Genomic DNA, 13,189 nt, shown 5'->3' with positions numbered 1-13,189 from the left:
ATAGCCGTGCAGTGCATTTCTTCGACCTACTGTCGCAGGGGCATGAAGGAAGGGCACCGACCAATTATGATTTAGTGGGAAAGATGCTAAAAGTGAATGGTGTTTAAACCAAATCTAATTAAAACGAACCTATGCTGTTGATTCGTAGTCCACTTAAATACACGGTTGTATGCCGCTGCAAATTAATAAAGCAGCATGACAAGATACTTTTGATTTGCCCAGTTGCTTCGTACTGTTGGCTCTAAGGCCAAGATTTAAGAGGACCTAGCGCCTCCTTGTGCCACATTAGCGTCATTTTGTTTACGCTAACGTGGCCCAAGGCCAACATCGCAGCGCAAGGCGTTACAAAGTAGTGCAATGCATGCATTGTCCCACTTTGTAACGCCTTGCGCCACACTGTGCCTGCCCAAGGCATAATGAATGGAAGCGGGAGTTCCCCGTTGAGGGGGTGGGGGTTGGGGGGGGCGAAAAAACGGTGCAAAGAAATCTAAGCGATTTCTTTGTGCCATTTTTTATGGTTTAACGCCTGCAGGGGGCACTCCATTGGATACAATGGGCCTCTATACGCTGTTCAGGGTTAGCACCAAAATACAACACACACATGTTGGAGGTAGGGGGCGCTGCACTGGGTGCTAAACCACTTTTCTTAAATCAGCCCCCATGTGTTTTTAGTAAAGCTTTAAACTCATCCTGTTGATGTCCTGAAGGGTCCCAGGGTCTTCAGGGTATTGGTGGCTCCCACTTTCTGGTATGCTCTACCCAGGTAATATCCCCAGCCAAGTCTAGCCTTAAATATACCTTCACTGTGTCCCTATTTAACGCAGCATCCGGTTTTGCCCGTATGGAGTGCCACAGCACTAAGGGAGCTATGACTGTTGCATCTTGTAAATATGGAGTTCCCAACTCCTGCGGGACAAAAAGACGAGCAACTTAATAGTACTGCTAAAAGATTTTTTAAATATTGATCTTCCACCATCTGTAAGTCAGTCGTGTTTGCATATCCCCAGACCCGTGCTTCATAACCTGCTACTGAAATACATTTTACTGCATAGCCATCCAGCAGCTCTCTTAACTGTTTTCGGTCCAATTTCGTGGCAAAACCCTTCTCTGCAGCAATAGTTTTCTCTAAATATATTTTCTAAAGTTCCTTAAGTGGCTCCAGTTATTTCAATTATCGAATGATACACTTAAATATGAAAAGGTATTCGTGATCTCAATAACTTCTGCCATTGAGAATGTGGGCACACGATTTCTTCTTTACCAGAGGTACAACCATAGTGAAAGTCTCACCACAATTTACGCTCCTTAAAAAATGGGCCAATAGCACCGTGGGTGCATGTAAATTAATAACAGCCTCTAAAGGGGGTGAGGGAACATATGGAGGATTTCGCCTTAGTATAGCCGATTTATAAAGCTGTTGTGAAGTTTTCACAGCTACATAGTTTCCCGGTTTGAGTTTAAGATCGTTTTTGAGAGACTTATGAGCCATCGAGCAGACACTATCAAACCACCCTAAGGGTCTCTTCTGGCGCTAAGAGGGTCTCACTAATAATGCTACAGATATAGACTTAGTAAATTCCGCGCAGGCATGACTTATATCCACAGGACGGGCCTCATTATTTAAGCAGCAGTCCACAAGACTTTTATTATTATACACATATATTATATATATGTGTATATATATATATATATATATATATATATATATAAATATATATATATATATATATATATATATATATATACACATATATATATGTATATATATATATTTATATATACACACCTTAGTAATTTATCAGGATCACGTTCCCCCATTTAACTGTAACCACTCTGGCAAACAATCTCTAGCGCCTGAGTGGGGCATTCAGAAATTCCACCTTCCTTAAACGTCAAGGATAAGGGTTTATGATGGCTCATGCATTTCACAAGTACTAAGAAATTGTTTATGAATAGTTCACAGTTTCTTTATATCAATCTGAAATCTATTATGATAGTATAACCGTTTCCTAAAAATGTAGGGGGTACGGCCTGAAGGGGCATGATAGTCCTGTCAACATCCTCAAGCGCACAGACATCTCTGGTAGCATACACGCATCTATGCACATTCAAATCCCCTAACCATACTAGTAATAGGTTTTGGTCTACCAGATTTAGAAACTCGTTCAAATCCTTTTCCAGATCTGCAAGCACCCTACTGCTAGACTGGAATAGATTTTTATAAAAATTAATAAAAACAGATTTGTGACCCCGCGTTCGGCAACCAAGTTTAACGAATTGGTACAATTGAGAGTTTAAAACACCTTTCTCGCACTGCCCGGTACGGTCGTTGACACTGATGTTGCTAAACCCCCATTGCTCTACCATGTCTAGAGGTGATAGTGTCAGTGTAATATGAAGAAAGCTCATTTATGTGAAAAGTGCCCACAGTCCATGTTTCTTGAAGACACAAGATGAGCCGCCTCCAGTCCAGGTTGTTTAACTTAGATGTAATACCTGCAGCATTCCAGGTTAAGATCCCTGCTTCATAGTTGATCTCTGCCACACAACAAGAAGCCGTCGAGGGAGCAGTCCACGCAGCGAGCCCTAGGAGCACCAGCACCGCACCAGGGTGAGGACATAGTGCCTGGAGTCCCAGAGAACTATTGTTCACTGCCCGGTGACAACTGCTAGGTATGCCACTCAAAGTGCACCCAATGAACCACCTCAGAGCGTATGCTCATGGACCGTCACAAAGAGGAAGGATTATGCTTGCCTGATCGTCATCTTGTCAATCTTGATCAACCGAATAGTTGAAGGGGACAAACGTGTTAGGTAAATTGGAGGAGCTCTATTGTCATATTCATAATGAACAGTGTGTGTGTCCCTCCCCCAGTCCATGAGCAGTAGAGAAAAGACTGCTGAAAGACTATGGGGAGGTCAATTCATTTCCGAACATCTTTGTGTTGGTTTTTATCAGCTGCGAGAGTTATCGCATACAGTATGGATTAATGACTGGTAAGGAGGGCCCTAGAGTAAATTCTTAGTACTGAGGGGGCAATGTATGCAATGCAAATAAGATTAACATTAATACATTTATCTTCAAATGAGCTATTCCTCATACTGAACAGTCTCCCATTTTGCAAATGATTATTTGGAGCAACCAAATGCCAATGTTTGGCCTTGGCTTTAATGCCATCCGTCTTAAACATTTTTTGGGGTGATGCAATACGTTCCAGTATCAGAAGACAACGCCAGGCAACTTACAGACATAAACTAAGGTAGGTATTCTAATTCTGCTCTACCAGTTAGGTCTCTCGGTGTTTGTCAGTGCAAAGAATCTGTAGGATTCATCCATATTTTTGTGCAGTTTAATACCAGACATAGGTCCATATGTACTAACATATTTTCCCATAGACATAAAGTGGTGAAAACCTTTTGATATACCAGGCCCTTTATTCAGTCATATGCTTGTTTATGATTCCACTAGTCAAGGCCCAGCTTCCATTGATTTAAGAAGGACTAGTCGCAGTCACATACAATTGTTGGCAGAGTAGTGGTACCCACAGATATGCCACAGTTTAAGGCTGGTACCTCTGTTGCATCATACATATTTATTACTACTTTATTGGACAGCCAGTAAATGACTATCAGATGAAGCTGATCATAAGCACACGTTTCTACTTAACTTGGGAATGCCAACTTCTAGTTTCAGATACACATATCCCCCCAAAGAATCAAAATAGGGGATTTATTCCAATCACTGCTCAATAGTCATTTGATTCACGTACACTCTATGATTTCCCCTGAGAAACATCATTAGCTATTTGGAAATATTAGTGTGGGGCATTTGGAATGTGATGGAAAATCTGCAGCTCGGTGGAGGCCCTGGGCTTCACCCACATGGAGAATGACTCTGCCATTTTTTAGATCGCTCCTGTCTTATGGCCAGCTCAGTAATGGAAGTGCATTGGTAAGTACAGCTGGTATACTCTCATTATTGTTGAAAGCAAAGCAAAAGACAAATGCATCTGGTGCTTATGGAGCCTTCTCCCTGCCTGTCAGGGACATTTCAACATTTTCCTTCTGGTACTCATATTTGCCTATGTTAGCTTCCTCGTGCCAATTTAGGAAGACTGCCTATTGATCAGCATATACCTTACTCTTGGGTTCTTTTAGGCTTTTTCTAGGGTTATTCAAGCACTATAGATCAAAGTTACCTTCCTTCTGAAAGGATTTCTTCCTGTCATTGTCAGTGAGTCCAATCCACTGTTTGATATATCTGTATGTGCTTTTGCGATACTGGTGGCACATTGCATAGGTGGGAGTCCCTTTGCTGAGCTTGCTCTTGCTTTGACTTCTTTGCTCCCATTCTCTATTCTCTTTTCCTCCTTCACAACCAGGAAAAAGCTGATGGGTGTGCTGGCCTAGTGCCACAGATCATCCCATGGAGGTGGCAGGGTAGAAGGGAAAACGGGGACAGGTGAGACTAATGGCTGTTTTTATGTCTCTTCCCCTGGTGGGAGATTGGAGAGAATATTCACACTCATCCAACAACGACATGGCCAAAACTGAAACAAAGAGTGATTTTGCAGGTGCAAATATGGAACATGGGAGAGTGCACCTTTAGCATTCCAAATAATACAAAAATGTACATTTTCAAAGCTGAGCATTTCTCGCTTATGATGCCAGACATGAGAGTGGACGTTACATGTTAGACGTGGCAGAGCGTGGCACCACAGTTAACATTGGCAAGAAAGATAGCAGCAGTTACCACATTTACACTTAAGCAAACCACAAAACGTTCAGAGTTCTCACCTGCTTTTCTTAAGGTGGCCTAGTTAGGGGTTCTCTGATTTGATAAGCTTCTTAGAAGGCCTGAGCATACACCCAACTGCAGAGTCCACTTCACCTATATAATTTTAGGATTTGCTGCAATTCGCTCAGATCACCAGGTTGTGAACTTCAAGAATTATTTTTTTGAGGGTGAAAAATTGCTTGCCTCAAGACTGGTTCAAATGTATGCCTGCCAGCCATTCACCTAATTAGTAAAGAGACTCTCTAAGTGGACATTCATGATGATGCAACATCCTGTATGGTAGTCCTTTTATGAGCACTGGCATGAGAAACCGTTGTCACCCAGAGTACTAGTTCACTCTAGCAGCTCTTTTCTGCAGTTCCATGAGGTCCTGTGACTGTATTGCCTAGCAAAGGCCAGGATACTTCAAAAACCAATTTGTCCAACTAGGTTTTTGTTCAAGGCCAATTCTGTATTGGGAAATGCTAATGCGCTTCTTTTTGTGACAAGTAGACCTCAATGCATTGTTGCCAGTTCCAGGGTGCTCCCTCAGCGCAGTACACTGTTCACGCGCGACAGGCACTTACTGGGTCCGGGGCCCACCTACAGGTACATTGCAGGTGGGGGCACTTTTGTTTCATTACACCACTGTGTATAGGCTGCACTGGAATGTATCAGAGATGCTGTATAATGTAGATCAGCGTGTCCTGAGACAGAGAGGAGTGTGATCCCTTGTTGAAGTAACTCTGTTGATATCTTGCAGTCACAACTAACTACATACTAATTAGACTTCAGTTATACCAACTATTATGAAGAAAAGGCTTGGCAAATGTCTGAACAACCTTCTTAAATGTCAGGTATTCATAGGCTGGTCCCATTCTGAGTTCTCTCTCATCCCTTGGGAACAAATCAGCACTAGTGGCCACTCTTATTGACCTACGCATGACCAGAAATGAAATGAATAGACAGAACGCATATATGATTCAGCATTGAATAGGTTGACCACTCCATCTTGGTTCGCTTTCTTGCAGTGGCAGAGATACAAGGCCAGCCTTACCCTCTTACCCTGGCTCAGGTCCTTTCTCTTCTAGCCCTCTCAGATACTACAAATCTCTTCCTTCAACTCACAAAAGGCTGCCAGTTTCCTTGTTAAATTCCTCAAAGGTCCACAGCCTGCTCAGCCTCTTCAACCTATAGGTCCAACCACTCAGGGCCTCATTATGTGGTCCTTTAAATTCCAGTGGGGCCTGTAAATGTGGTTACCGGCCCCATCAGAATAATGCGATTTGCAGGAACGCCATAATACCTATTCTTACTAACTGAGATTTCGGTTGCTGAAACCAACAGAAATCTCTGGAGGAAATATCAGAACAAATTGAGGATTTAAGGGGGTTGGACACATAATTACTGATTCTCCCAGTTAGTCCTAATTTCTCAGGAAATTCTAAGAGCTCAACTCAGAATCATTCTTAATTCCACACCACCTGAGTTAAGATGACCACTCCCACCAGTATTGTAAACTCAGGAGGTGCCAAATAACCACTAACGCATTTGCAGCCTTTATAAGGCTCTATTTTCAGGTCGATGCTTTAGCCACCAAAAATAAAATTCAGGGCGGTTAGGTAAAGCACAGTTAAAAGAATACACAAACAGTTTAGCAATTTAAATGAGGGATGCGCAACTGCAATAAATTAATTGGGTTCCAAAACGTTTACCCGAGGCCTGGCTAACATGCAATACATTGCAGTCTCTTTTTTTTTTTTTTTTTGAAAATGTTTATTGAGAAGTACATGTCAATATACAGACTGTGCTAAATAGAGAAACAATACATCAAACTATGGCCTTATATGAAAAATATTATGAAATATTAACTTCTCAGATTTCTAAACACAAAAAACAAAAACAAAAACATTACGTATATCAGTAAATGCAATATATGAGATTATTTATAAGGCATCCAACTGTGCATTAACTCTTAGAAGTAGACCTATAACAGAAAAACTGGAAAGAAAGAATTATGCAATATGTATTAAACCATATATTATAGGTTGTTAGAAGACAGTCGTGATAGTAATATCATGCAAATCCACATATATAACATTTCAAATGGAGATATTCCTGCCAATTCAACAGTGTTGAATTGGTGAACAGTAAGTCCTACTTAAAATAACAGTGTTAATGGGCGAGATGTCAATTGTCTTAATAACAGCATGACTCAAAACAATAATAAAAAAGTCTTAATAAAGATAGGAGACAGAGAATGAGAAAAAGTTTACGTGCGAATATTAATAGAATATGTATTAGCTATAAAGGGTTTCCAAATTTTGATGAAAATCCCCACATTATCTTGCAATCTGTAAATCAGCTTTTCATATGATGCCATGTTATACATTGCAATAAGCCATTCATCATGTGTAGGACGTTGTGGTGTTCTCCAATGTCGTAATATACAAATTTTTGCTACAGTGAGTGCAATAGCAATCAATCGTCTTGTATGGTTTGTTAGATTTGGGAGATCAGTAACATCATGTAATATAACTAATTTTTCTGTTAAAGGAATGGGCACATGTATCGCTCTGTGTATAGAGGAAATTATAGAAGACCAGTATTCCGTCAAAACTGGACATTGAAATAAAATGTGTAGGATATCACAGTCCTCATGAGGACACCTCCAACAGGTAGAATGGTGTAGTAAACCTGCTGCCTTGAGTTTTTGTGGTGACCAGTACCAATTATGAAGAATTTTGAAAAGAGTAAATTTCATTCTTGCCTCTCTGATTCATTTATCCATGTTCATAACAACATCCATCCAGTCCTCATTGGAATACGCTACATTAAGTAATCCTTGCATTTGACGTGGAGTTGTGCTAGTAATGGTGATGAATGTAGTTTATGCACAATGAGATTATAAAATCCAGAGACCGCTCCTTTCAATTTCCCCCAAGTTTTTAAGTATTGTACGACTGGGGAATCCTCAGGTATCCACGGAAATGGTCCTAGTCTACTAAGTGGAGCTTGTTTCAATTGTAAGTATTTCCCCTTTTGAGAGCTAGGAAGTTGAAATTCTATCTGAAGCATCATAAAGGTTTTAAGCTTGCCTTCTAAAGTGAATAAATGATCCAGCATTAGAATACCTGCTCTCGCCCATGTATCCCAGGAAATTGTCTGTTTCCCTATTCTAATATCAGCGTTATGCCATATGGGAGCCTTATTATGTAGCCTTGGATTACTCTTAAGGAGTTTGTGGGAGTGTATCCAAATCTTAAGCATAGACTGAATAATAGGGTTAGAACTTTGTAAAGCAGGTGATTTATGAGTATAAAACATTTGCAAACCTGAAGATACCTTTAAAGATTGCTTTTCAATGAGAACCCATAGTGGGGGGTCATCCTGTATTGGCCAAAGATAAACCAATTGAGATAAATGGAGGGCTGTATAGTAATGTTCAATGCATGGTAAACTAAGGCCACCAGATCGCCTGTGAGCAATCAGTTTTGTGATTTTGAGTCTAGGTCTCAGAGATCCCCAAATAAAGGTTTTAATACCTTTGTCAATGTCTCGCAGTATTGATATTTTAACTGTCAAAGGTAACATACCTAAAACATATGTGAAACGAGGCACTATAATCATTTTCACTGCCTGGACTCTACCCCAAAAGGACAGGTTAAGATGGGACCATTTTTCATATTCTGACTTCGTTTTAGCAATGAGTGGATCTAAGTTATCTTGAATCATACGTTCTAAACCAGTGTTGATATAAATACCTAGATACTTCAGGCGATCCGCTTTCCATTGAAAATTGTAGCCTAGGATGGCTGCTTTTGTTGTGCCCCGGGACAATGGGAGAGCTTCACTCTTATTCCAATTGACTTTGTATCCAGAAATGTTTGAGAAGTGAGAAATAGTAGACATGAGTGCCGAGAGTGAAGTAGGTAGATCTGCAAGTGTGAGTAATATGTCATCCGACATTGCAGTCTCAAGCAAGCGCCAAGCTTCCATTTGGAAATAAGTGTGATGCTGCTGAGAAGGAAATCCTCCCAATTAAACACCCAAAATGGCAAGGGGGCCTTCCAAGAATAAAATTGAAATAATTCCACAGCATTCTATCAGAAAGGATCACTCATCCTTACCAGTGCTTAATTTGTAAATAAAAAGGTGCCGGTGTTCAAAGCTCTCCTCTTAAGCACGCGGCTGCTGCAGGTAAATGTGAGAGCACATATAAAGCCACTCCCTGCCCCTTCAGCTCACTCTTGCAGCTTTCTAATTTCTCCCTTTGTGACGCTTTTTCGTTTTTCCTTTTCTCCGTCTTTCCCATATGTGTGTTTTGCTTGCGGCAAATGCTTGAGGCAGAGAAATAAGCCCCGGCCCTCAAAAATAAGTGCCGGTGCTGCGCACAGGGAACAACAAGCACAAATTCAGCACTGCTCCTTAGACGGAATCCCAGAGTAATCTCCCTGTTTTGCCCCTGAGAGTCTGTACAGCTAAAAATCATACTTAATATGGGACAGTACAGGGAGCCTGGAACGCACCCCAGAGAACTCAGCAACTCCAAGGCTTACCATAAAAATACTTATCACGAGATAGGCCTTTTGCTCCTTCACCTTTAACCCATTCTAGTGATGCTGTACCCTTACTTCAATTTGGCAATGAGGATGGATGTGGACCCTCAATATAAAGGACATCAGAATCCTGGTTAAGTGGCTCTGTTGGAAGGGGTAATTCCTTGATGCTGACACAATGACAGTAAGCAGGACTGAAATGAAAGGGGAATGAATGGTGAACATCGGTTGTGATGTGAGGTGGCAGAAGAGCCCACGCACCCTAAATAATGTTGGCTAGGGATAATGTGACTATCATTCACTGGAATCTTCAAGAAATTTACTGAGAAGGAAAGGGAACTGACCCTGGAGTGTGTACACAAGATTTTCATGAACAATAGATTTAAATACACACAGTTTAACTATATTCATGCAAGATACCTTACTGCTCATAGAGTGAAAGATGGATACTAAGCGATGGCCGTGTTGCTTTTTACTGGTTGCTGACTTTGTGTGTATGATATGGAGTTGCCCAGCTGAAAAGCGGTTCAGGGCCAGGGTAGAAGAGGACATGGAGCCCATCCTTAATATAGGAGTTTTTAAGTATGGAGGTGTGCCTGCTGGACTGTACTCACGTAGACTGGAAAAGAAAGCGGGTAACAGATTCCTGGACCTGGCTCTTGTCATGGCTCGCAGCGACATTGTAGCACATTGAAGATCAGTGGAAGGTCCACCACACTGCAGATGGAAGAGGGTGGTACAGAGTTATGCTGTATCAGAGGCTCTGCCTTGCTGAGGGATGAACAGAAGGGAGTCCGTAAGAAGCCAGGAGTAGATCTGTGGGTGGAAGCAGTGTCGGACTTTGTGGAAGAGGAAAACGGGGTAGGGACGTGAACTCATTGAAAGCACTAAAAGGCAGAGTAGTTGGTGCCCTTGGGCCCTCACACCTGAGACACTATGTAAAAGCCTTGCAGTGCAGCCGTAGGATAATGGCTGGGGATATGGAGTGGGTGGATAATAGACAAAGTATAAAGCTAGTAGCGAGTGGAATGAAGTGGACAAGTTTACTGATTGAAAAAGTTATTGATCATGTAGTTTTAAATGAGTGATTGAGAATAATCACAGACGCTGGTTGCGGATTACGTACACTATGAACACATTCCTGAGGTCTGTCATGTAAGGGTATGCACAATTGACAAGGCATTCACAGTACGGATACCGTGTCACTCATTGTAAAATCTTAAAAAACAGTTTAAAATATCCATTTGTCCTTTGGGATATGAAACAATTTAACCTGAGAATGGAGTTCACGTTGGATATGATCTGTAGCAAAAGGATTTAGAACACGAAAGTGTGTTAGCTTCAGGGTATATCACACACTGGTGAGCTTTTGTGTCTGTAGCATATACCCAAAGAAATGAAAACCAAGGCCCTTTTTTAAGCGGGCCTAGTGCCACTTAAGCGCTTCCTTAGCGTAATTTGTTTGCCGCTTAGGCGGTGCTAAAATTGCCTTTTTCCCACGCCATATTTACAAAGTGGCGTAGTACATGCATTGCACCACTTTATAACCCTTTGCACTTCATTATGAATGCGCCATGCACAATATATGCAAAGGAGGCGTTCTCCCTTTAGGGGGACCGAAAAAATGGCACAATGAAATCTAAGAGATTTATTTGCGCCATTTTTATCGGCACTTTTAATGCCTGCTCAAAGCAGGTGTTAAAAAGGGGGACACCATTGTTTACAGTGGGCTGCTATGTACTGTTCAGGGTTAGCACCAACATTTTGGCATTAACCCTGAACAGTACACAAATAGCGTCAACATTTCTTTTTTGATGCTGTTGTCAGGGTGCACCATATCTTAGATATGGCACACACATGGTGGCGGTAGGGGGGCGCTAAGGGGTAAAGGAAAGGGGCGCTGCACTGGGTGCAGCACCACTTTCCTTAAATCTGGCCCCAAATCCATAGGGGATTAATGACAGGAGGAAAGGGAGGTGAAGGAATATTGACCAGCGCAGATTTATGCAAAGAAAAATAATTATTCCTTAATAAAGAGTGAAGTTCAACTTAAACTGCGAGACATGCAGAATGGACTCACTTTATTTGCAGAGAGAGTTTGCTCTAAATTATTTCGATTTTAGAAGTGTGTTCACGACACCTCCGTGAGGCTGAATTTATTCAAAAATAAGTCATCTTTGCAATGATGTCGGAATAACGTAATTCCAATCATGTACTATCACAGCTTGGCATTCCTATAGGCTAAATGGGCAAGTACCTTTGACAATAGAAGCCGGATACCTTATGGTAAAAGTGATGTTTGCATGTTAGTCCTTATATTAGAAATGAGAAAGCATGTGTAAAGTACACCTACACGTTGGCACAGAAAAATATTTTAGGGTAAACCTCCCTCCTTACACCCCTCTGGAAAGTGTTAGACTTGCTAGCTGCACTCATTTGATTGGCATAGATAGCTATAAAAGTAGCGCTTAGAAGCCCTCTAGCCTGTGCTTCTGCTTTACGTTGCTGGATCTCTCCATGCCCCTGTATAAGTAAGATGTTGGGTGACTCTTGTAGAGATCTCACTAGTGACTTTACAGCAGTTGCTCTTCTTCTTTTTTAAAAGCTTGTCCTGCAAATTGTTAATCCTGCAACTCTTTATTGCTGTCTTCTCTTTTCTTTCATGTGTTTAACTGAGCAGGGGCGGCCCCTCCACAAGAGTGAAGGAGCATCGCCTGGCTGAAAAAATGCCCCTAGAACTGAAAAATAAAGTAGTAATAAAAATTATTTATTACCATTATATTTTTCAGCACCCCGTCCTGAACCGTGTGTCAGGACGGGATGGGGCGACTGCCGCTTAGTGGCAGCAGGGAGCTGCGCACTATGTTTAAAGTGCACATGTCCCTTCGGGTGACCCTCTAGTGATGGCCAGCCTGACGTGTGCACTTTAAATTTCTCTAACCCAGCTTTCTTAAGACAGCTGGGTTAGAGAAAGCACAGACCTCCAGTGGTCTTGTGAGCCCTCAGAGAGGCCGTTCCCTCCAATCCTGATGCTTCATTCACCCTGGTTACCAGCATGAAAGCAGCGCCGGGAATGGTTAGTGCAGTTTCCTGGGTCCTGCATTGGAGCTTCCAGGAGAGAAGGAGAGACAAGAGGACAGGAGAATGCAGTAAGGGAAGTGCCGTTTTTTCTTTTTTATATAATTGTAACCCCCCAACCTCCAACTGTGAATACAAGCCAGCCGCCACTGTAACTGAGGTGACATTCCGTGCAGGGATGCTGGGATCGTGAGTTGCCACAGCATTACCCACATCTTAGCTTTTTTTAACACAAAATCTAGAGCGGAGCCAAACTTGCTAAATACCAGTTTGAGTGCGCAAGAGCATGGTTCACAATTTCTCATCTGATGGATCTTTTTAAGTTGACTGAGACGTCTATTTTGCCACACAAGGACCAGGAATCAGTGATTGGAGTTAAGTAATTTTATTTCTAATCAATGATCATTTCAATATATGTTGTGGTGAAAATATTAAATAAATAAAGGATCACAGCTGGCGAGCTGAAATATTGCAATTGGTTTAGTCTTAATAGATTAAGATACAAAAGCAGTAACAGCTATTCCAGTGCAGAAACTCAGAATTAGAAATGTGCTCCATACAAAACTCCTCTTTTCTAAGCATGGAATGATTCTAAAATCATCTAATCAGATTTCTAAATAAGGACTGAGAATAATTTGAATGAAGTCTTAGGGAAATTTGGAAATGCAAGAAGGTGTCAGAATGGGGAAGACTCCAGTAGAAGTCTTCCAACAAAGGAGATGTGTTAGCGTACAGCTTCACACTTGTAAATTTAAAGATAGTAGGGAAGTATGTA

This window comes from Pleurodeles waltl, chromosome 5, assembly GCF_031143425.1.
Source record: "Pleurodeles waltl isolate 20211129_DDA chromosome 5, aPleWal1.hap1.20221129, whole genome shotgun sequence".
Lineage (NCBI taxonomy): Eukaryota > Metazoa > Chordata > Amphibia > Caudata > Salamandridae > Pleurodeles > Pleurodeles waltl.
The sequence above is the reverse complement of the archived record's forward strand: the minus strand, read 5'-3'. Positions refer to the sequence as shown.